Source organism: Dendrobates tinctorius, unplaced genomic scaffold (assembly GCF_039654945.1).
Source record: "Dendrobates tinctorius isolate UK_male_01 unplaced genomic scaffold, ASM3965494v1 ptg000142l, whole genome shotgun sequence".
NCBI lineage: Eukaryota > Metazoa > Chordata > Amphibia > Anura > Dendrobatidae > Dendrobates > Dendrobates tinctorius.
Window position 1 is genome coordinate 2,029,447 of NW_027361809.1, and position 22,051 is coordinate 2,051,497.

Genomic DNA, 22,051 nt, shown 5'->3' on the forward strand with positions numbered 1-22,051 from the left:
TAGGCCGACTCTTGGGCGCGGGCACTGGCACAGGGTCCCTCATAGTGCAATCAAGTGTCTCTGACGGTGGTGGTGCACACCCGCCGTCAGACACACCGCCGTACTATGAGGGGCCCAGTGCCAGTACCGATGCCCGCGAGTGGGCCCCCCTTGCTTGGGCAGGGCCCCAGCATTTGCAATCTTTACCTCTCCCTGCTTCTCCGCTGTGTAGTCTGGGCCGTCAAATCCATACTGGGCCTAACACCGTCTGAGCCTGCCTCCTGATGTATAGACATATATTTTGAATGTGTACGCTATCCATACATGTTATTCGGTGATACGGTACCCTTTCTCACCTTTGTGTAATCACGTGCAAGCCATACTGGGCCTAACTCCGTCTGAGCCTGCCTCCTGATGTATAGACATATATTTTGAATGTGTATGCTATCCATACATGTTATCCGGGGATACGGTACCCTTTCTAACCTTTGTGCAATCACGTGTAATCCATACTGGGCGTGAGAACGGCTGGCGAGCTGTTAAGCAAGCTACAGCACCTGTGGTTTGCACACGTAAGTTTTTCATTTTTTCAGGAATGACGGTTAGGCCTAATTCCGGAACTGCGGTTGACCTGCACGTACTGGGAAATCATCGTTCGCGGGTAATAATTGTAATCAGTGATCCCCATCACTAACGTTGTCCAGCGGGTTATCTGCACCTGTAAGCGACAAACGCTGGCCTTTTCAGTGTAGCGCACATGCAGCCACGGACATGTAAGGGCATGACACACCAGTTATTGGCCAATCTCATGTGCCAGAGCCTCACGTGTCCCTCTAGTAAGCCGGACTCGGACCGCGGGGCATGACGGAGTCTCGTTCATTAGCGGAATTAAGCTTGCAATGTGTGCATCTGTTCTGTAGCTGGCATGGTTGAGGTTTCCCAGGTGGAGTCGAATAATTTAACCGTAGGCTCCACTCCTGGTGGTGCTCTTCTGGACATTCCTTTAAGGTTCAGCTTTGCAACCATACTGCCCATGTAAAACAAACACTTTGCCTTCATGAACGCTGTTTGGAGGGTCATGACTCGTGGGAATAACGCCGCCCAATCAGTTAACCTGCTAGAGAGATCCTTCGTTGCTCCCAAGCATGACATCACACTCCCTAGGAGGAAGGTAATGCCACTGTGGCGACCGTACTCCTGGGGGCGACACAAGTGCACTGATGCCCAGCCACTGCTCGATGAATCTGCTGGTACATTGACCCAGACCACTACATTCCCCTCGCACGCTACACGGCCTGAATCTGACCCTGATGAAACTCAGGTTACCCTTCCCATATACAGTTCCATCTTACACGGTGACAAAGAGGAAGCTGCAGATGAATGTGCAGGTTCGGCCCACCCGCCATCAGACACACCACCGTACTATCAGGGGCCCTGTGCCAGTGCCGTCGCCAACGAGTGGGCCCCCCCTGCTTGCTCAGGATCACAGCACTTGCAAGGTTGAAATACTGTGCAGTGAGATGGAAGATGGGGACGACGAGGAGTCCAGACTAGTACAGGGATTCCCTAGCGAGGAGACTTATTTGATTGTTTTCAATGTTGGGACAGCAAATTTTGGGGAGCACTATACTCTGGAGAATGATAGATGGGGCCCACCATACACTGGAACATTCCAAAGGTGGACATCAGACACTGGAGCAGCATTTACAGGGCCCATTATACACTAGAGCATTAGAAATGGGGCCCATTATGTTTGGAGCATTATTTGGGCCCATAAGACAGTGGAGCTTCATCCATGGGGAACAACATATACTGTAGCATTATGTGGAGCTCATCATATACTGTTTCAAACATTATATGGGACCAATGATTCTGTATGGAGAAATAGATGGGCCTCGTCATGAGATGCAAAAAGTGAGGTATTTTTCATTGTACTATACCGCTATTTCTCTGCCGTATCGGAGCATGATGAGTTGTGATATGTGTTAAAGGGGCGCTCTTTCGCCCAGGGCACATGAAAACCTGGAGCCAGCCCTACCCCCCCACAACTTTAGCCAAATAACCCCCATTTTTCAGTGCATAACTTGTATTATGAAGTTAATTAAGGTTGACAAGCTTAAGTAAGAAGAATTGATGCTTTTGGCATTCAAATGGGCACTGTAGGTGTGTTTCCTGTCCTCCTCTCACTGCCGACTTTTATTCCCCATTGACTTACATTGGGTTTCGTGTTTCGGGACGACCCCGACTTTTCCCTATAATCGGCCGATCTTGCTCGACCCGACTTTTGGAAAAGTCGGGTTTCACGAAACGAAACTCGACCCTAAAAAACCAAAAGTCGCTCAACTCTAGTGGTTACCTTTAAGAGGGCGCCATTAGGAATGTGGGAGACAAAAAAGCCCTGAATGTAGGAAAAGGTACCTGACAGAAGCACATAAGAGGTTCCTTTAAATGTCAAAACAAAAAATGCTCGTGCTTATGCATCAGTGATAATGTAAATACCTTTGATTCAAATAGTGATAGAGCATAGGACATTAATTTTAAGCTAACATGTCAATCCAGTTTTGTGATTTATCTAATTGATTGTTGCTGTGGGAAACAATATGTGGGCGGCACAACACAGCTCTACATCGAAGGATGAGCTCACATAGACACAATATCTCTAAAGGATATCTGACACATGGATGGTCTCCACATTGTTTTGATAAACACAGGAATAACACCTCACTGCGAGTTACACCCATAGATCATATACCAGCGGATACCCCAAACAGAACACAGTGTCTACATAAGAGAGGAGTGTGTTGGATGCATAAACTAGATACCGTTCATCCTAAAGGCCTCAATGAGTTGGTAGACCTTTTTTGATAATCTGTCTCCCATGTTTTTTTGTCCCTAGCGGCCCAACGGATTTCCTTCCCTGACCTGGCGGGTCAGCGTTCTCACGTGGGGGTCCGGTTTTGGATGTCAGACACCTAGTGGGAATTTTACTAAACAATTGGTTAATTCCAAATTACATAAGCTTCCCTTGCAAGTGGAGAGATAGCATCATGGTAATGGGTCAGCGCGGACACATTGAAAAACCCGGTCTTTTTCTTCCTCCTTTGTGACATTGAGTGACAGTTTGGCTGTCCAATCAGGACAAGAGTGTGTTGGGGCTTCATCCATGTGGCTCTTATCCAGAGTGATTACCTGGCTATTTAACCAGCTCTTTGCCTTAGATTTCTGCCAATTGTAGCTTTGTTCATTAGCTGTGTGCTTGCTCTTTGCTCCTGGTTTTGTATTCTGATCTTTATTGTTCGACCTTGGATTTGCCTTGACCATCCGTTTGTCTAGCCCTTTTATCATGATCCGCTACCTTCTTGGAATTCTGACCACGGACTGTGACCTGACCACACCTTTGTCCCACCCCTCTGTCTATACGGTACTCTCCTGGCTTTTGACCTGAGACCTCTTGACTACCGAGGCTGTACATGAATAGTGACTAGCCTCACAGTTACACTTTTACGTTGAAGTATTTTTGGTCATACTTGACATCGTTTCTCTTTACCTGTGGGCCGTTTACGCTGTGCATCCAGTTTTCATTGCAGTATCCGTTCTCGGTATTGCTGACTGTTTCTACATTTTGTATGCGTCTGGCTCTGTACCTATGCCTCAGTTGATGTCGATACTCACTGATTCGTAGTTCTATTTATGTCGATACATTGTATGTATTATTTTAACTTCTCAATAGCAAATTAAAATTAATAAATACATTTTGTAAAGATATTGTGCCTCGCAATTCATTTATGTAGGTTTTTGCTGCAAGACTGTGTTCACTGACATTTCACTTATTTCCCCTCATACAAGTATAGTTTTTTTTAGTCTTTTTTTCCCAAGGGGGCGAGACTCACAGGGTAATTATGCAAAGCAGCAGAAATGCATGCCAACGAGAGGTCCTCATTAGGTATAAAGAGACAGTTCAGAGGAGGAGGAGATGCTGGAGATGAGCAGAAGCTTTTCCCCAACACATCGGACAATAGTGACTATCAGCAAATGTTCTGCCAATCACAAAAATATTCACATGTCAGAATAGAGAAAAACAAAATCAAATACAGCAAACACTGGACCACATAACCCCAGAAACCTGAGGGTACGGATTAATACATTGTATCATTGGTGGAGATGCTGGCTGGAGCTGGAGGGTCTTATCTTCTACAGTGGGTACGGAAAGTGTTCAGCCCCTTTGCTCAGTATTGAGTAGACGCAACTTTTGCGCTAGTACAGCCATGAGTCATCTTGGGAATGATGCCACAAGTTTTTCACCCCTGGATTTGGGGATCCTCGGCCATTCTTCCTTGCAGATCCTCTCCAGTTCCGTCAGGTTGGATGGTGAACGTTGGTGGACAGCCATTTTCAGGTCTCTCCAGAGATGCTCCATTGGGTTTAGGTCAGGGCTCTGGCTGCGCCAGTCAGGAATGGTCACAGAGTAGGTCTGAAGCCACTCCTTTGTTATTTTAGCTGTGTGCTTAGGCCTTTTTCACACTTCCGTTTTTTTTGTTCAGTTGCAATCCGTGAAAAAATGCGAAAAACGGATCCGTTTCCGTTGTGACACCAACGTATGCTACCAGACCTTTGTTTTGACGGATTCGCTGAAGTCGGAAATTTAAAGGAACCGCAGCCTGGAAAAGGAGAGCGAGAGATTTTTCGCCGATCCCAGGACGGTATTTCATGGTTAAAATGTTTCCTGGAGCAAGGCTTCCGGGCATGCGTACTTAATAATAGTGGACCGTCAATCCAAAAAAACGTTTCAGGGTCCGTCTGTTCTGCTCGGGAAACGCTAAAATTCTCACGGATCCGTCAAAAAACGGAAACAATGGGCGACCGTCAGTTAACATCCGCCACTAATGCAAGTCTATGGGGCATAAAAGCGGATCTGCCAAAAAAGGGGCGGATTCGTTTTTTTCACAAACTGGCGGATTTTGACTGACGTAAAAAAACGGGAATGTGAAACAGGCCTTAGGGTCATTGTCTTGTTGGAAGGTGAACCTTCAATCAAGTCTAAGGTCCAGAGCACTCTGGAAGAGGTTTTCATCCTGGATATCTCTGTACTTGGCCGCATTCATGTTTCCTTCAATTGCAACCAGTCGTCCTGTCCCTGCAGCTGAAAAACTCCCCCATAGCATGAGGCTTCCGTCGATCCACTCTGCCATTAAGGCCCGACTGGTGGCGGGCTGCAGTGATAGCTGACTTTGTGGATCTTTCTCCCATCTCCCTACTGCATCTGTGGAGCTCAGCCACAGTGATCTTGGGGTTCTTCTTTTCCTCTCTCATCAAGGCTCTTCTCCCACGATTGCTCAATTTGGCTGGACGGCCAGGTCTAGGAAGACTTCTGGTGGTCCCAAACTTCTTCCATTTAAGAACTATGGAGGCCACTGTGCTCTTAGGAGCCTTGAGTACTGCAGGAATTCGTTTGTATCCTTGGCCAGATCTGTGCCTTGTCACAATTCTGTCTCTGAGCTCCTTGGACAGTTCCTTTGGCCTCATGATTCTCATATGGTCTGACATGCACTGTGAGCTGTGAGGTCTTATATAGACAGGTGTGCGCCTTTACAAATCAAGTCCTATCAGTTTAATTGCACATAGCTGGACTCCAATGAGGGAGTAGAACCATCTCAAGGAGGATCACAAGGAAATGGACACCATGTGACTTAAATATGAGTGTCTGAGCAAAGGGGCTGAATACTTATGACCATGGGATATTTCAGTTTTTCTTTTTTAATAAATTTGCATAAATTTTTACATTTCTGTTTTTTTCAGTCAAGATGGGGTGCAGAGTGTACATTAATGAGAAAAAAATGAACTTTTTTGAATTTACCAAATGGCTGCAATGAAACAGAGTGAAAAATTTAAAGGGGTCTGAATACTTTCCATACCAACTGTATATATTGTATCCTGGGTGTATTGTAAGAACAGTGTGGAGCGGTGTTTACAGGTCAATCATTGAATCCTAGAATGTTAGAGTTGGAAGGGACCTCCAGGGTCACCTTGTCCAACCCCCTGCTCAATGCAGGAGTCACTATACCATCTCATACAGATGTCTGTCTAGCCTCTGTTTGAAGACTTCCATTGAAGGAGAACTCACCACCTTTCGTGGCCACCTGTTACACTCATTGAACATCCTCACTGTCAAAAAGTTTTTTTTTAATATCTACTCTGTATCTTCTCCCTTTCAGTTTCATTCCATTGCTTTCGTGCTTCCATGTGCAAATGAGAATAATAATGATCCCTCTACACTGTGAGAGCCCTTCAGATATTTGAAGACAGCTATTGAGTTCTTTTTAGCCTTCTTTTTTGCAGCTAAACAATCCCAGATTCTTTAACCGTTTCTCATAGGACATACTTTACAGTCCAGCTCACCATCCTGGTCGCTCTTCTCTGACCTTGCTTCAGTTTTTCAAAGTCTATTTTAAAATGTGGTGCCCAGAACTGGACACAGTATTCCAGATGAGGTCTGACAAAGGAGCAGTAGAGGGGATAATTACTTCATGTGATCTAGACTCTATGCTTCTCTTAATATATCCTAAAACTGTGTTTGCATTTTTTTATGGCATCACACTGTTGACTCATATGCAGCCTGTGATCTATTAGTATACCCAAGTCTTTATAACACGTGCTGTTACTTAGTTTTATTCCTCCCATTCTATAGATGTAATTTTCTTTTTTCTTACCCAGATGTAGAATTGTGCATTTCTTTCCGTTAAATACCATTATATTAGTCGCTGCCCATTGTTCAAGCTTCTCTAGACCCTTCTGAATCCTTTCTTTCTTCTTTAGTGTTAGCTATGCCTCCGAGCTTTGCATTGTCTGCAAATTTGATCAGTTTACTTTTTCCTTATATAGATCATTTATAAAAATGTTGAACAACAACACTGGTGCCAGGACTGAGCCTTGTGGTACCCCACTTGAAACACTCTTACACTTGGATGTCCAGGCATTTATCACCACCCTTTGAGTACGATCACTGAGCCAGTTATGAATCCACCTAACCGCAGCCTTGACAATCCCATACTTGGTAATTTTTTTCAATAAGGATAGTATAAGATACTTTATCAAATGCTTTGCTGAAGTCGAGATATACCATAACTACCACATTTCCCTGATCCACCCAGTCAGTGATTCCATCATAGAAGGAGATTAGATTAGTCTGGCATGTCTTGTTTGGTGCAAACCCATGCTGGCTCTGGCTAATTACTGTATTCTTATCCAAGTAATTACATACATGCTGTTTAATAATTTGTTCATAAATCTTTCCTGGTATAGAAGTAAGGCTCACTGGCCTGTAATTTCCTAGCTCCATCTTCTTTCCTTTTTTAAAGATTGTTCATTTGCCCTTCTCCATTCTTAAAAGATTTCTCCTGTTCTCCAGGATTTTGCAAAGATATTGGCTAAAGGTTCTTCAATTTCCTCTGCTAACTCTTTCAGTACATAGGATGTAATTCATCTGGACCAGGAGATGAAAATTCATGTAAATTAGCTCAGTGTTCCCTCACCATTTCTCTGTTTATGGATAGTGTGGATTTTTTTTATTGTTTTGATGACTCCATGAATATCAGATGATGTTACATTTGCTTAGAGAACACAGATGCAAATAGGAATTTAAAAGTATGGCATTCTCAACATCATTTTTGATCACTTCACCCTTTTCATCCAATAAAAATCCTATAGCATCTGTGACTTTTCTTTTGCTTTAGAAATATCCCCCAAATCCTTTTTTGCTGCTTTTGGTCTCCCTTGCAAGCCTCACTTCATTACTGGCTTTAGCTCTTATAACCCTTTCCCTGTAGGCAGCATTATATTCTTCTTTAGATATGCCCCCTCTTTCAATTAAATATACATTTATTTTTCCTCTTCAAGAAGTGATTAAGTTCTGTGTTCATCCATCCTGGTCTCTTTAAATGCTTCCAATTCTTCCTTCTTTTCGGGATTGTTACCAATTATACAGTGAGAATTTCATTCATAAAAATCTCCCATCGTTCTTGGACATTTCTGTCCTTTAGATCATCTGGTCATTGGACCTGTCCTACCCTCTTTCTGAGTCCATTGAAATCTGCCTTTCTGAAGTTCAACCTTACAGTCTGAGTCCTAGCTGGTCTTCCTCCTCTTGTAATCCAAAATTCGAGGATAGCTTGATAGCTGCCTCCTAAATTCTCATCCACCTCTACTTCCTCAACCATTTCCTCCCTGTTGTTAAAAATTAGGCCCAAAATTGCAGATCCTCTTGTTCTTTCTTCCACCTTTTGAAAGATAAAGTTATCAGCAACAGAAGATGAGAATTTTCCTGGACCCAGTACTTTTAAACAAGAGAGATTCCCAACAAATATCTGCATAGTTAAAATTGTCCATGGTCAATATGCCGTACTTTTTGAGAACAAAGACATCTGATGTAAAAAGAGTTCATCCATAACTTCAGTCTGTAAAGGTGGCCTATAGTAAGCACCTATAATAGTGACCTTTCTGTTCTTCTCTCCTTGTATTCTTACCCAAACAGTTTCTACAGAGCTACCAGTCTCTGAAGCTTGGATCTCTGTGGAGAGATACGTTTTCCTAACATACAATGCAACACCTCCTGCCCTTTTGTTAATCCTGTTTTGAATAAATAAGTTGTAACCTTCAAAGTTTGTATTCCAGTCATTTGCATCATGCCACCAAGTCTCATTGATGTCTATGACATCATATCTCTCTTCCTCTGTTAGTTTTAGTTTGTGGTCAGTTTCTCTTGCTCCTCTATTTTCATTCAGAGTTTGATGTTTTTGTTTTTTCTTTCCACTTCTAATATCAGGTTCTCACATGAAATTCATTAGCTGCATATTCCTTCCTGGTCGTATATTTCCCACCCCATATTGCGCTAGTGTAAACCTTTCCTGATGAGTGTAGCAAGATGTCTACCAAATATGTGTTTTCCTGTTTCTGTAAGATGCATCCCATCTCTAGGAATCCATCATACAGGTAATTCTCTCCACGGTCAAGAAACCTAAACCGTTGCTCAAAGCTCCATCGATGCAGCCAGTTGTTCACCTGTACAATCCTGCTCAGTCTCCTTCTTCCATGGCCATGCATGGGGAATATGGATGACAGTAATTTTAGCACTGACATCTTGGTATATGGGGCTCCACCTCAGCATGGCCCATTAATATCTGTCTGTAATAAGAAGGAACCTGCACAGGGCCCCTATCCAATACTGTGATATTGACAATAAGGGTTGGGCAACTTGCCCAAGGTTTATGGTCAGCCCATCACTCAGACTGCGGACAAACAAAACATTCAGCCCTTAGAGGAATTTATTTTTGACCTTCTAACCCCTGTTTCCTTCCATGTCACCAGGAAGCTTTGTAATGTTACAGTCCCTGCAGATCTTGAGAAGGCAAACTAGTGTCAAAAGTTCCAAATGTAGTGAAACTTCTGGTGTTGGATGCATGCACTGGAGGGAGAGTGGCTTGACACGTTGTAGCTCACCCCTTGCATTCATGCTTGATATCAACATGTCAGCTTCCATCATTGTCTCTTACACTCCGTTCTCTTATGGACAAGACTCAGAGCCTTGTTGGGTTCAGGTTTGCTTCTTTCTGGCCCAGTGCTGTCCAACCTTCTAATATGGTTGTAATGATGAGATCTGCCCCGTGTCTCCTCCTCGGCTAATTTACCAATGTCATCGATTTCTGAATGACATGTTCGGAGATGACAATAAATAGTGAGGAGCATTTGTCGCTGTTATCATCAGTCCTGCACAGAAAAGCCTGTCGATTGTAATAGATTTAGGGGTAAAGGTAATGTATAGATGGTGGAGGATGCGGTCAGACATTAGACAGGAGCAGATCGGTGACTGGTCTGTCCATTAAGCCCATTAAAACTGACACTGAAATCAATGAGAAAACCACATGAAGTAATTAGTGCAAAACACAGAAGGTTTCAGGATTGTGCTCCGTAACCCGGATTCATTAGAAGGGAAAAGAGGAATTCTGGGACAGCAAAGGGAACGTGTCTGGTGCAGCACAATGTCTATACCCACAGACTCCACTGTAACATCCACTGGAAAGTTATTTGAGGCTGTTTTCTTGCTAATCACCTCTCCCGGAGTCTGGACAAGACTCTCTCCAGCGTCCTTCTACCCATAACCAACACTACAGACTTACATTTCTGGTTCTGTTGCGTTCTCAGAGACTTGTCCCTACTGGACACATTGTGACGCTACGTGAGCAGGACTAGGTGAGACTGGGCTTCACGCTTCTGAGTGTAAATAGTGAATGTTTCACTTCACTGACAGTAGAGGCGTAGCTTGGGGTTCAGCTCAGGAGGGGACAGGCAAAATATCCTAGTGGCCCCTAACTGGTAACCCTGATTACAGCTATTGTGGTGCACCCTAATTGTGGGTATAAGGGAACCTCAGCAGATGACTGCGCTGTTACTGAAAATTATATCTACCACTGTGCCTCCACATAATAATGTCTGTCTCCACTGTGCCTCCACATAATAATGCAACCACTGAGCCCCTACATAATAATGCCACCACTGAGCTCCTACATAATAACGCCACCATTGAGCCCCTACATAATAATGTCACCACTGTGCCTCCACATAATAACGCCACCACTGAGCCCCTACATAATAATGCCACAACTGAGCCCCTACATAATAATGTCACCACTGTGCCTCCACATAATAACGCCACCACTGAGCCCCTACATAATAATGCAACCACTGAGCCCCTACATAATAATGCCACAACTGAGCCCCTACATAATAATGTCACCACTGTGCCTCCACATAATAATGCAACCACTGAACCCCTACATAATAATGCCACAGCTGAGCCCCTACATAATAATGCCACCACTGTGCCTCCACATAATAATGCAACCACTGAACCCCTACATAATAATGCCACAACTGAGCCCCTACATAATAATGTCACCACTGTGCCTCCACATAATAATGCAACCACTGAACCCCTACATAATAATGCCACAACTGAGCCCCTACATAATAATGCCACCACTGAGCCCCTACATAATAATGCCACCACTGAGCCTCAACATAATAATGCCACCACTGTGACTCCACATAAAAATGTCACCACTGAGCCCCTACATAATAATGCCACCACTGTGCCTCTACATTATAATGCCACCACTGAGCCCCTACATAATAATGCCACCACTGAGCCCCTACATAATAATGCCATCACTGTGCCTCCACATTATAATGCCACCAGTGAGTCCCTACATAATAATGCCACCACTGTGCCTCCACATAATAATGCCACCACTGAGCCTCTCCATAATAATGCCACCACTGAGCCCCTACATAATAATGCCACCACTGAGCCCCTACATAATAATGCCACCACTGTGCCTCCACATTATAATGCCACCAATGAGTCCCTACATAATAATGCCACCACTGAGCCTCAACGTAATAATGCTACCACTGTGCCTCCACATAATAATGCCACCACTGTGACTCCACATAATAATGCCACCACTGAGCCCCTACATAATAATGCCACCACTGAGCCCCTACATAATAATGCCACCACTGTGCCTCTACATTATAATGCCACCACTGTGCCTCTACATTATAATGCCACCACTGAGCCCCTACATAATAATGCCACCACTGAGCCCCTACATAATAATGCCACTACTGAGCCCCTACATAATAATGCCACCACTGTGCCTCCACATTATAATGCCACCAATGAGTCCCTACATAATAATGCCACCACTGAGCCTCAACATAATAATGCTACCACTGTGCCTCCACATAATAATGCCACCACTGTGACTCCACATAATAATGCCACCACTGAGCTTCTCCATAATAATGCCACCACTGAGCCCCTACATAATAATGCCACCACTGAGCCTCTACATAATAATGACACCACTGTGCCTCTACATAATAATGCCACCACTGAGCCCCTACATAATAATGCCACTACTGAGCCCCTACATAATAATGCCACCACTGAGCCCTTACATAATAATGCCACCACTGAACCCCTACATAATAATGCCACCACTGTGCCCCTACATAATAATGCCACTACTGAGCCCCTACATAATAATGTCACCACTGAGCTTCCACATAATAATGCCACCTCTGAGCCCCTACATAATAATGCCACCACTGAGCCCCTACATAATAATGCCACCACTGTGCCCCTACATAATAATGCCACTACTGAGCCCCTACATAATAATGCCACCACTGAGCCTCTCCATAATAATGCCACCACTGAGCCCCTACATAATAATGCCACCAATGAGCCCCTACATAATAATGCCACCACTGTGCCCCTACATAATAATGCCACTACTGAGCCCCTACATAATAATGCCACTACTGAGCCTCTACACAATAATGCCACCAATGACTCACTACATAATAATGCCACCACTGAGCCTCTACACAATAATGCCACCACTGTGCCCCTACATAATAATGACACCACTGTGCCCCTACATAATAATGCCACTACTGAGCCCCTACATAATAATGCCACCACTGAGCCTCCACATAATAATGCCACCACTGAGTCCCTACATAATAATGCCACCACTGAGCCCCTACATAATAATGCCACCACTGAGTCCCTACATAATAATGCTACCACTGAGCCTCTACACAATAATGCCACCACTGAGCCTCCACATAATAATGCCACCAATGAGCCCCTACATAATAATGCCACCACTGAGCCCCTATATAATAATGCCACCACTGAGCCCCTACACAATAATGCCACCACTGTGCCTCCACATTATAATGCCACCACTGAGTCCCTACATAATAATGCCACCACTGAGCCTCTACACAATAATGCCACCACTGAGCCTCCACATTATAATGCCACCACTGAGTCTCTACATAATAATGCCACCACTGAGCCTCTACACAATAATGCCACCACTGAGCCTCCACATAATAATGCCACTACTGAGCCCCTATATAATAATGCCACCACTGAGCCCCTACATAATAATGCCACCACTGTGCCTCCACATAATAACGCCACCACTGTGCCTCCACATAATAACGCCACCACTGAGCCCCTACACAATAATGCCACCACTGAGCCCCTACACAATAATGCCACCACTGTGCCCCTACATAATAATGCCACCACTGTGCCTCCACATAATAATGCCACCACTGTGCCTCCACATAATAACGCCACCACTGAGCCTCTACACAATAATGCCACCACTGAGCCTCCACATAATAATGCCATTACTGAGCCCCTATATAATAATGCCACCACTGAGCCCCTACATAATAATGCCACCACTGTGCCTCCACATAATAACGCCACCACTGTGCCTCCACATAATAACGCCACCACTGAGCCCCTACACAATAATGCCACCACTGAGCCCCTACACAATAATGCCACCACTGTGCCCCTACATTATAATGCCACCACTGTGCCTCCACATAATAATGCCACCACTGTGCCTCCACATAATAACGCCACCACTGAGCCTCTACACAATAATGCCACCACTGAGCCTCTACACAATAATGCCACCTCTGAGCCCCTACATAATAATGCCACCACTGAGCCTCTACACAATAATGCCACCACTGAGCCCCTACACAATAATGCCACCACTGAGCCTCTACACAATAATGCCACCTCTGAGCCCCTACATAATAATGCCACCACTGAGCCTCTACATAATAATGCCATCACTGAGCCCCTATATAATAATGCCACCACTGTGCCCCTACACAATAATGCCACCACTGTGCCCCTACATAATAATGCCACCACTGTGCCTCCACATAATAATGCCCCCACACTGTATAATGGCCATCACAGTAGTCTCTACAATGTATGAGGGCCCCACACTGTTACAGGATCCCCCAAAGTAACCCCCACACTGTATGATGCCCCCACAGTCACACCATAAGTTTTAATTAATTTAAAAAAAAATCATATACTTACCTAATTTAGGATACTGACAGGTCCACAGGGCAGACTAACACGCTGTCAAAGTCACAGCACCAGGACTCTGACATCCTGCGCGTGCACCAGCACCTCGGCCAGTGCATCAGTTTTGTAGACTGCAGACTTAAAGTGACCTGTGGTCTACACAACAGCAGTGGTGCAGGCGTACTCTACCACACAGCTTAATTTGGGTGCACAGCATTTGTTGGTTTGAGGGTAACATTTGCGTACTGAACTAATCCCAAGGGCGGTAGAAAAGAATAAAGGGTTACTTACATGAATGCATCACCGGACCCACCGTCAGGCAGTACATTAATATATCACTAGAACCAAATGTTGAGTATTTGAGGTGTTTGAAGATCACAGTTTCTGCTAAAGAAAATCAGTGTGAACACACACTAACTTAAAATGAATTTTTGAAACAGAAACTCACCAAATCCTCCTCACAATTTCAAATCTCTAAAGTTTGAGGATTTTTAAGTTTTAACATAGCAATGAAGCACATTATGGATTGCTGCATATGTAGAAGATCAAAACCACCATAAGCACATGAGTGCAAGCCCATATTCACCATCAGTACATGAATGTAGCATTAGAACCACTGCCCGTTCATAAATACCTCACCAGAACCACTGTCAGTACATGAATACTTCATCAGAATCACTGTAAGCAGGGCTGCCATCAGGACATTACTGCCCTGACTGGTGTATGGGGCCCAATCAGGAGTGGGGGCCCGCATCGGGCCCTGTCACCTCTACCCATCGGGCCCCACTGCCCCTGTCCCCAGCGGCAGGATTCTGCCAATCAAGCAACTGAACCTGCGTCCAGGATGCAGTAAATCTATTGTCTGGACAGGGTGTTGCGGTATTTGTCCCTTGTATGTGCTATTATTTGGTCACTTTGTGGTGGTAATATGTGATCTGTTCATGGTGAGGTGGTATTTGTTCCTTGTATGTGATATTATTCGGTCACTGTGGTGGCAATAAGTGGTCTGGACATGGTGTGGCGGTATTTGCTCCTTTTATGTGATATTATTGGCCATTTTAAAAATTGAAAAATGAATAAAAATATAGCTAAATTGTATTGCATGTTTTAACAAATATTTAATAGGTCACAGTAGAGTAGAGCTCGGCCAAAAGTGTCTACCGTGTTATGATGGCAGCTTAAAAAATCTTTTGGCCAAAACAAGAGCTGCTGGGTATATGTGTAATCTGGTGATGGGAACTGTTAAGGTGTGATTGGTGAGAAGTGGAGTTTTTCCAAGAGAGAGCCGTGGGACTGTGGACAGTTCGAGAAGTGGAGGCGGGGCTGGGGTGGAGCCTGGGTGGAGTATCAAGGGGGGCCCCAAAATTTTGCCAGTATGGGGCCCTGAAATTCCTAGTGGCAGCCCTGACTGTAAGTACATGAATGCAGAACAAGAACCACCATCAGTACATGGATACAACACTAGAACCACACTTTCCCTCCACTGCATACTGCCCACACGATACTGTGGCTTCACATTAACATTGCCCCTACACTCCCACCTCTCCATAATGTTCCCTTCTGTATATGGTCCCCCCACTCCTCCATATTGTCTCCCGTACCCCCTCTTCTCCACACTGTCCCCCACTTCTCCAAATGTTTCACCCATCCAAACGCTGCTCCTCTGACAACTTTCCCCACAGCCCCATAATGTGTACTCTCTTCCCCGATGCGTCATTTCACCTCTGTGGCGTGGCGCAGTGGTCATAGTAGCAGAGTGTGAGGTCAACAAAGTGAATTGTTACAAAGATGTGTGAAGAGAAACTATTGAGAGGGTGGAGAGGGTCTGAACGTGCTCGTGATCAGGTATTTTGTAATGAAGTGCCCTTGTGATCAGCTAGCTGTTCAGTGATCCAGTGTTCATTGATCAGGTGTTTAGTAATTAAGTGTGCCTGAGGCTTTGATCAGCTATTCAGTGATCAAGTGCTCTGTGATCAGGTGTTCAGTGATCCAGTGCTCATTGATCAGGTGTTCAGTGATCCAGTGCTTAGTGATAAGGTGTTTAGTGATCCATGATCAGGTGTTCAGTGATCCAGTTGTTCCATGATCAGGTGTACAGTGATCCAGAGATCAGGTGTTCAGTGATCCAGTGCTCAGTAATCAGGTGTTCAGTGATCCTGTGCTCAGCGATCAGATGTTCAGTGATCCAGTGCTCAGTAATCAGGTGTTCAGTGATCCAGTGCTCAGTAATCAGGTGTTCAGTGATCCAGTTGTTCCATGATCAGGTGTACAGTGATCCAGTGATCAGGTGTTCAGTGATACAGGGCTCATTGATCAGGTGTTCGGTGATGGAGTGATCAGGTGTTCAGTGATCCAGTGCTCAGTAATCAGGTGTTCAGTGATCCAGTGCTCAGCGATCAGATGTTCAGTGATCCAGTGCTCAGCGATCAGATGTTCAGTGATCCAGTGCTCACTGACTAATTGCACAGACATTAGATACTTGGTATACAATTAGACACAGTAATTAGATTCTCACTAATCTTGTGCTCACTGATTAGGTGTAAATGGGACCCACGGAGTGAACCACCAGACACCGGACCCCATTAGTGCTAATTACAGACCAGAGAAAAATTGGCTAAAAACAACCTTGGGGTCCGGCGTCTGGTCTGCTGTCAACAAATCAATCTCCTTCGTTAAACTCATTTCTCCTTTTTGTCAATGAAAGGCTCTACCGTGTCTGTGGTGGGAGGTTGTTACAATGTGTCAGTGCAGACAATCCACTGTGAACACAAAACCATGTAAACTCTCCTGTCCTGCCCTCCAGACAGCTTCTACCCGCGCCGACACATTGTAACGAGCCGTCCAGTATCGAGGCTTTGGCCATGTCCAGTTTTCAGCTTTTGAAAGTAAATGATAAATGTCTCCAATCACTGACAGCAATCACAGATCCTGACATTGTCAGTTACTCAAAAAGTTCTAGAAGCTTTTATTACACAATGATTATATTACATAAGACGTGATTGATGCCAAATCTATATATATAAAGCTGAGTGTATGTGTGTGTGAGTGTATGTGTGCATCGACGATGATGTCATAATAGGTTGCAATGGTGACGATGATGTCATAATAGGTATATGGGCACGGAATTATGGGATGGAGGATGTGGGATGGGTATATGGGCACTGGACTATGGGATGGAGGATATGTATGACGGGTATATGGGCACTGGACTATGGGATGGAGGATATGTATGATGGGTATATGGGCACGGGACTATGGGATGGCGGATGTGTGATGGGTATATGGGCACTGGACTATGGGATGGAGGATGTGGGATGGGTATATGGGCACTGGACTATGGGATGGAGGATATGTATGATGGGTATATGGGCACTGGACTGTGGGATGGCAGATATGTTTGATGGGTATATGGGCACGGAATTATGGGATGGAGGATGTGGGATGGGTATATGGGCACTGGACTATGGGATGGAGGATATGTATGACGGGTATATGGGCACGGGACTATGGGATGGCGGATGTGTGATGGGTATATGGGCACTGGACTATGGGATGGAGGATGTGTGATGGGTATATGGGCACTGGACTATGGGATGGAGGATATGTATGATGGGTATATGGGCACGGGACTATGGGATGGAGGATATGTATGATGGGTATATGGGCACGGGACTATGGGATGGAGGATATGTATGATGGGTATATGGGCACGGGACTATGGGATGGAGGATATGTATGATGGGTATATGGGCATGTGACTATGGGATGGAGGATATGTATGATGGGTATATGGGCACTGGACTATGGGATGGAGGATATGTATATGGGCACTGGACTATGGGATGGAGGATATGTATGATGGGTATATGGGCACGGGACTATGGGATGGAGGATATGTATGATGGGTATATGGGCACTGGACTATGGGATGGAGGATATGTATGATGGGTATATGGGCACGGGACTATGGGATGGAGGATATGTATGATGGGTATATGGGCATGGGACTATGGGATGGAGGATATGTATGATGGGTATATGGGCACTGGACTATGTGGTGGAGGATATGTATGATGGGTATATGGGCACGGGACTATGGGATGGAGGATATGTATGATGGGTATATGGGCACTGGACTATGTGGTGGAGGATATGTATGATGGTATATGGGCACTGGACTATGTGGTGGAGGATATGTATGATGGGTATATGGGCACTGGACTATGGGATGGAGGATATGTATGATGGGTATATGGGCACTGGACTATGGGATGGAGGATATGTATGATGGGTATATGGGCACTGGACTATGGGATGGAGGATATGTATGATGGGTATATGGGCACGGGACTATGGGATGGAGGATATGTATGATGGGTATATGGGCACTGGACTATGGGATGGAGGATGTGTGATGGGTATATGGGCACTGGACTATAGGATGGAGGATGTGTGATGGGTATATGGGCACTGGACTATGTGGTGGAGGATATGTATGATGGATTTATTGGCACGGGACTATGGGATGGAAGATATGTATGATGGGTATATGGGCACTGGACTATGGGATGGAGGATGTATGATGGGTATATGGGCATTGGACTATGGGATGGAGGATGTATGATGGGTATATGGACACTGGACTATGGGATGAAGGATATGTATGATGGGTATATGGGCACTGGACTATGGGATGGAGGATGTATGATGGGTATATGGGCACTGGACTATGGGATGAAGGATATGTATGATGGGTATATGGGCATGGGACTATGGGATGGAGAATATGTATGATGGGTATATGGGCACTGGACTATGGAATGAAGGATATGTATGATGGGTATATGGGCACAGGACTATGGGATGGAGGATGTATGATGGGTATATGGGCACTGGACTATGGGATGGAGGATATGTATGATGGGTATATGGGCACTGGACTGTGGGATGGCAGATATGTTTGATGGGTATATGGGCATGGGACTATGGGATGGAGGATATGTATGATGGGTATATGGACACTGGACTATGGGATGGAGAATATGTATGATGGGTATATGGGCATGGGACTATGGGATGGAGGATGTGTGATGGGTATATGGGCACTGGACTATGGGATGGAGGATATGTATGAAGGGTATATGGGCACTGGACTATGGGATGGAGGATATGTATGAAGGGTATATGGGCACTGGACTATGGGATGGAGGATATGTATGATGGGTATATGGACACTGGACTATGGGATGGAGAATATGTATGATGGGTATATGGGCACTGGACTATGGGATGGAAAATATGTATGATGGGTATATGGGCACTGGACTATGGGATGGAGGATATGTATGAAGGGTATATGGGCACTGGACTATGGGATGGAGGATATGTATGATGGGTATATGGACACTGGACTATGGGATGGAGAATATGTGTGATGGGTATATGGGCATGGGACTACGGGATGGAGGATGTGTGATGGGTATATGAGCACGGGACTACGGGATGGAGGATGTGTGATGGGTATATGAGCACGGGACTATGGGATGGAGGATGTGTGATGGGTATATGGGCATGGGACTATGGGATGGAGAATATGTGTGATGGGTATATGGGCACGGGACTATGGGATGGAGGATGTGTGATGGGTATATGGGCATGGGACTACGGGATGGAGGATGTGTGATGGGTATATGGGCACGGGACTATGGGATGGAGGATGTGTGATGGGTATATGGGCACTGGACTATGGGATGGGGGCTAATGATTATAATTTGTTATAACTAACCACAGTTAGTTTCTATACCCGGGCAGCGCCGGGCTCTTATGGATTATTGAATGATCATGGCAAAAAGTTGAAAACTTGGTAATCCAGAATCTGCGGCTGTCAATCGGTCTCCTTTTTCTGGATTATCAGATGTCGGATTAGAGGTTTTTCCATGTACGTTGTGACCTCACATCTCTCTCCGTTTCTTGGAGGATTTTCCTAATTAACAGTCCTCCGGCTAATTAACCCTCGCTGTCCATAACATTAAGCCGCAGCTTTATTTGCGCTACACAGATCGCAGCAGGGTGGAAATGCGGGAATATCACAGCCTTTCATGGTACGGTGTGATATGTAATTACACGTGATTGCAGGGAGCAGTTGGTGGTGGTCCGCAGAAAGCCCCTGAAAGTGCTCCGTCTATTGTACAGGGAGGCTTTCGGCGGCCGGCGAGGGGCTTTAGTCGCCGCGCTCTTGTTTTGCAGGAAATTGCTTTCATGCCGTCTATAGGATAAGTCTCATTAACTTCTCATTTAGCCGCTTTGGCCCCTTTTTTTTCACATTGTTGATCTGGGGCCGGGGGAGGGGCGGCAGTGGCGAAATCCAAAAAATCATCATAATAAAATACTCTTCACACTTCCAAGTTTTAATTGATGTTTACATCCCACTAACTCATTGCAGGTCGCTCACCAGCAGCGCATTTCAATTAACGGCGCCGCAAAGCCTTAAGGAGCGGGAATGTAATAAATACAAGGTAACGCGGCGCCTTGTGAGATTGCTTATTAACTCCCTCCGAGCCGGGGGTGGGGGGCGAAACACAACCAGGCCTACTTGACGGACCCTCCAGCAGCAAAGTAATTAAATTGTGCAAAACCAGAGAAACAAGGTTGCGCTAGATTGTGCTACATTTTATGTTTTCAATTTGTGGCGCCGGCCTCGCTGCTCTACTGGCACTTTTGTTTTTTTTCGTAGGATTTAGCTTTTGGTTATTATGGCGTCACTCGGTGATCTGCAGAATTACCCCCAGTGACAGCACACGCCAATTTTGGACGATTCTTTAAATAAAAAGATGAGAATTTTGTGCTTGACTGAATATTGAGAGATGAGGCAACAGTGAGTAATCAGCGAGTCCCAGAGGAAAGCGGGAAATAGGGCTGTTCGCAAAACCTTGAAATCTCAGCCGTCTGCAGACTGTTAAGGTTTTAACATTTTATGAGATTCATTATAGTCAGGACTTAATACAAGTGTCTGCTGATTACAGACCTTCCATTAAAAGTCCTCAGAGCGGCGGCGGCAATGGGATTGAAATCTCCATTCACCTCAGTCAATTCTCCTGTAACACAATTTCATTATATCAGGCAGGGGAGCAATGGGCCGCTAGGAAGCCGAACAGCTGGCGTATACATTATAAAGTCTCCTCTTCCCCCGGACCCCACGACCATGGCGCATGGACCTTTGGAGGGAAATCGCCGCTCGTCTCGGGTAAACTGTGGGTTTTTGTAGATCTGCAGGAGAGGCAGATAACATATTAACATGGCGCCTGTGAACTGTATCCAATCAGTTCCTTTCCACTGGCGTGTGTATGAAACAATTAAAATCAGATTTATATGGCGCTGCCGTAATTTATTCTGTCATTAATATAATCAACAAACAAGTGTCGATGAGCGGCGCCGGGTGATGTGTTTATTCTCAGAGATTCTCGCCTTTCGGATTATTTTTGAAAGCATTTAAAGTCGGTTAATGAAGTGGCAGGTGGTGGGATATTAGTGATTGCTCTCACGTGTGATGTGCGCATCGAAAAGAGGCAGCATGGAGGGAGCGAGGAATATGGAGGGACCATGGAGCATGGGGGGAGCGAGGAATATGAGGGAAGCGAGGAATATGGAGGGACCATGGAGCATGGGGGGAGCGAGGAATATGGAGGGAAGCGAGGAATATGGAGGGACCATGGAGCATGGGGGGAGCGAGGAACATGGAGGGACCATGGAGCATGGGGGGAGCGAGGAATGTGGAGGGACCATGGAGCATGGGGGGGAGCGAGGAATATGAGGGAAGCGAGGAATATGGAGGGAAGCGAGGAATATGGAGGGACCATGGAGCATGGGGGGAGCGAGGAACATGGAGGGAAGCGAGGAATATGGAGGGAAGCGAGGAATATGGAGGGACCATGGAGCATGGGGGGAGCGAGGAACATGGAGGGAAGCGAGGAATATGGAGGGAAGCGAGGAATATGGAGGGACCATGGAGCATGGGGGGAGCGAGGAATGTGGAGGGAGCGAGGAATATGGAGGGACCATGGAGCATGGGGGGAGCAAGGAACATGGAGGGACCATGGA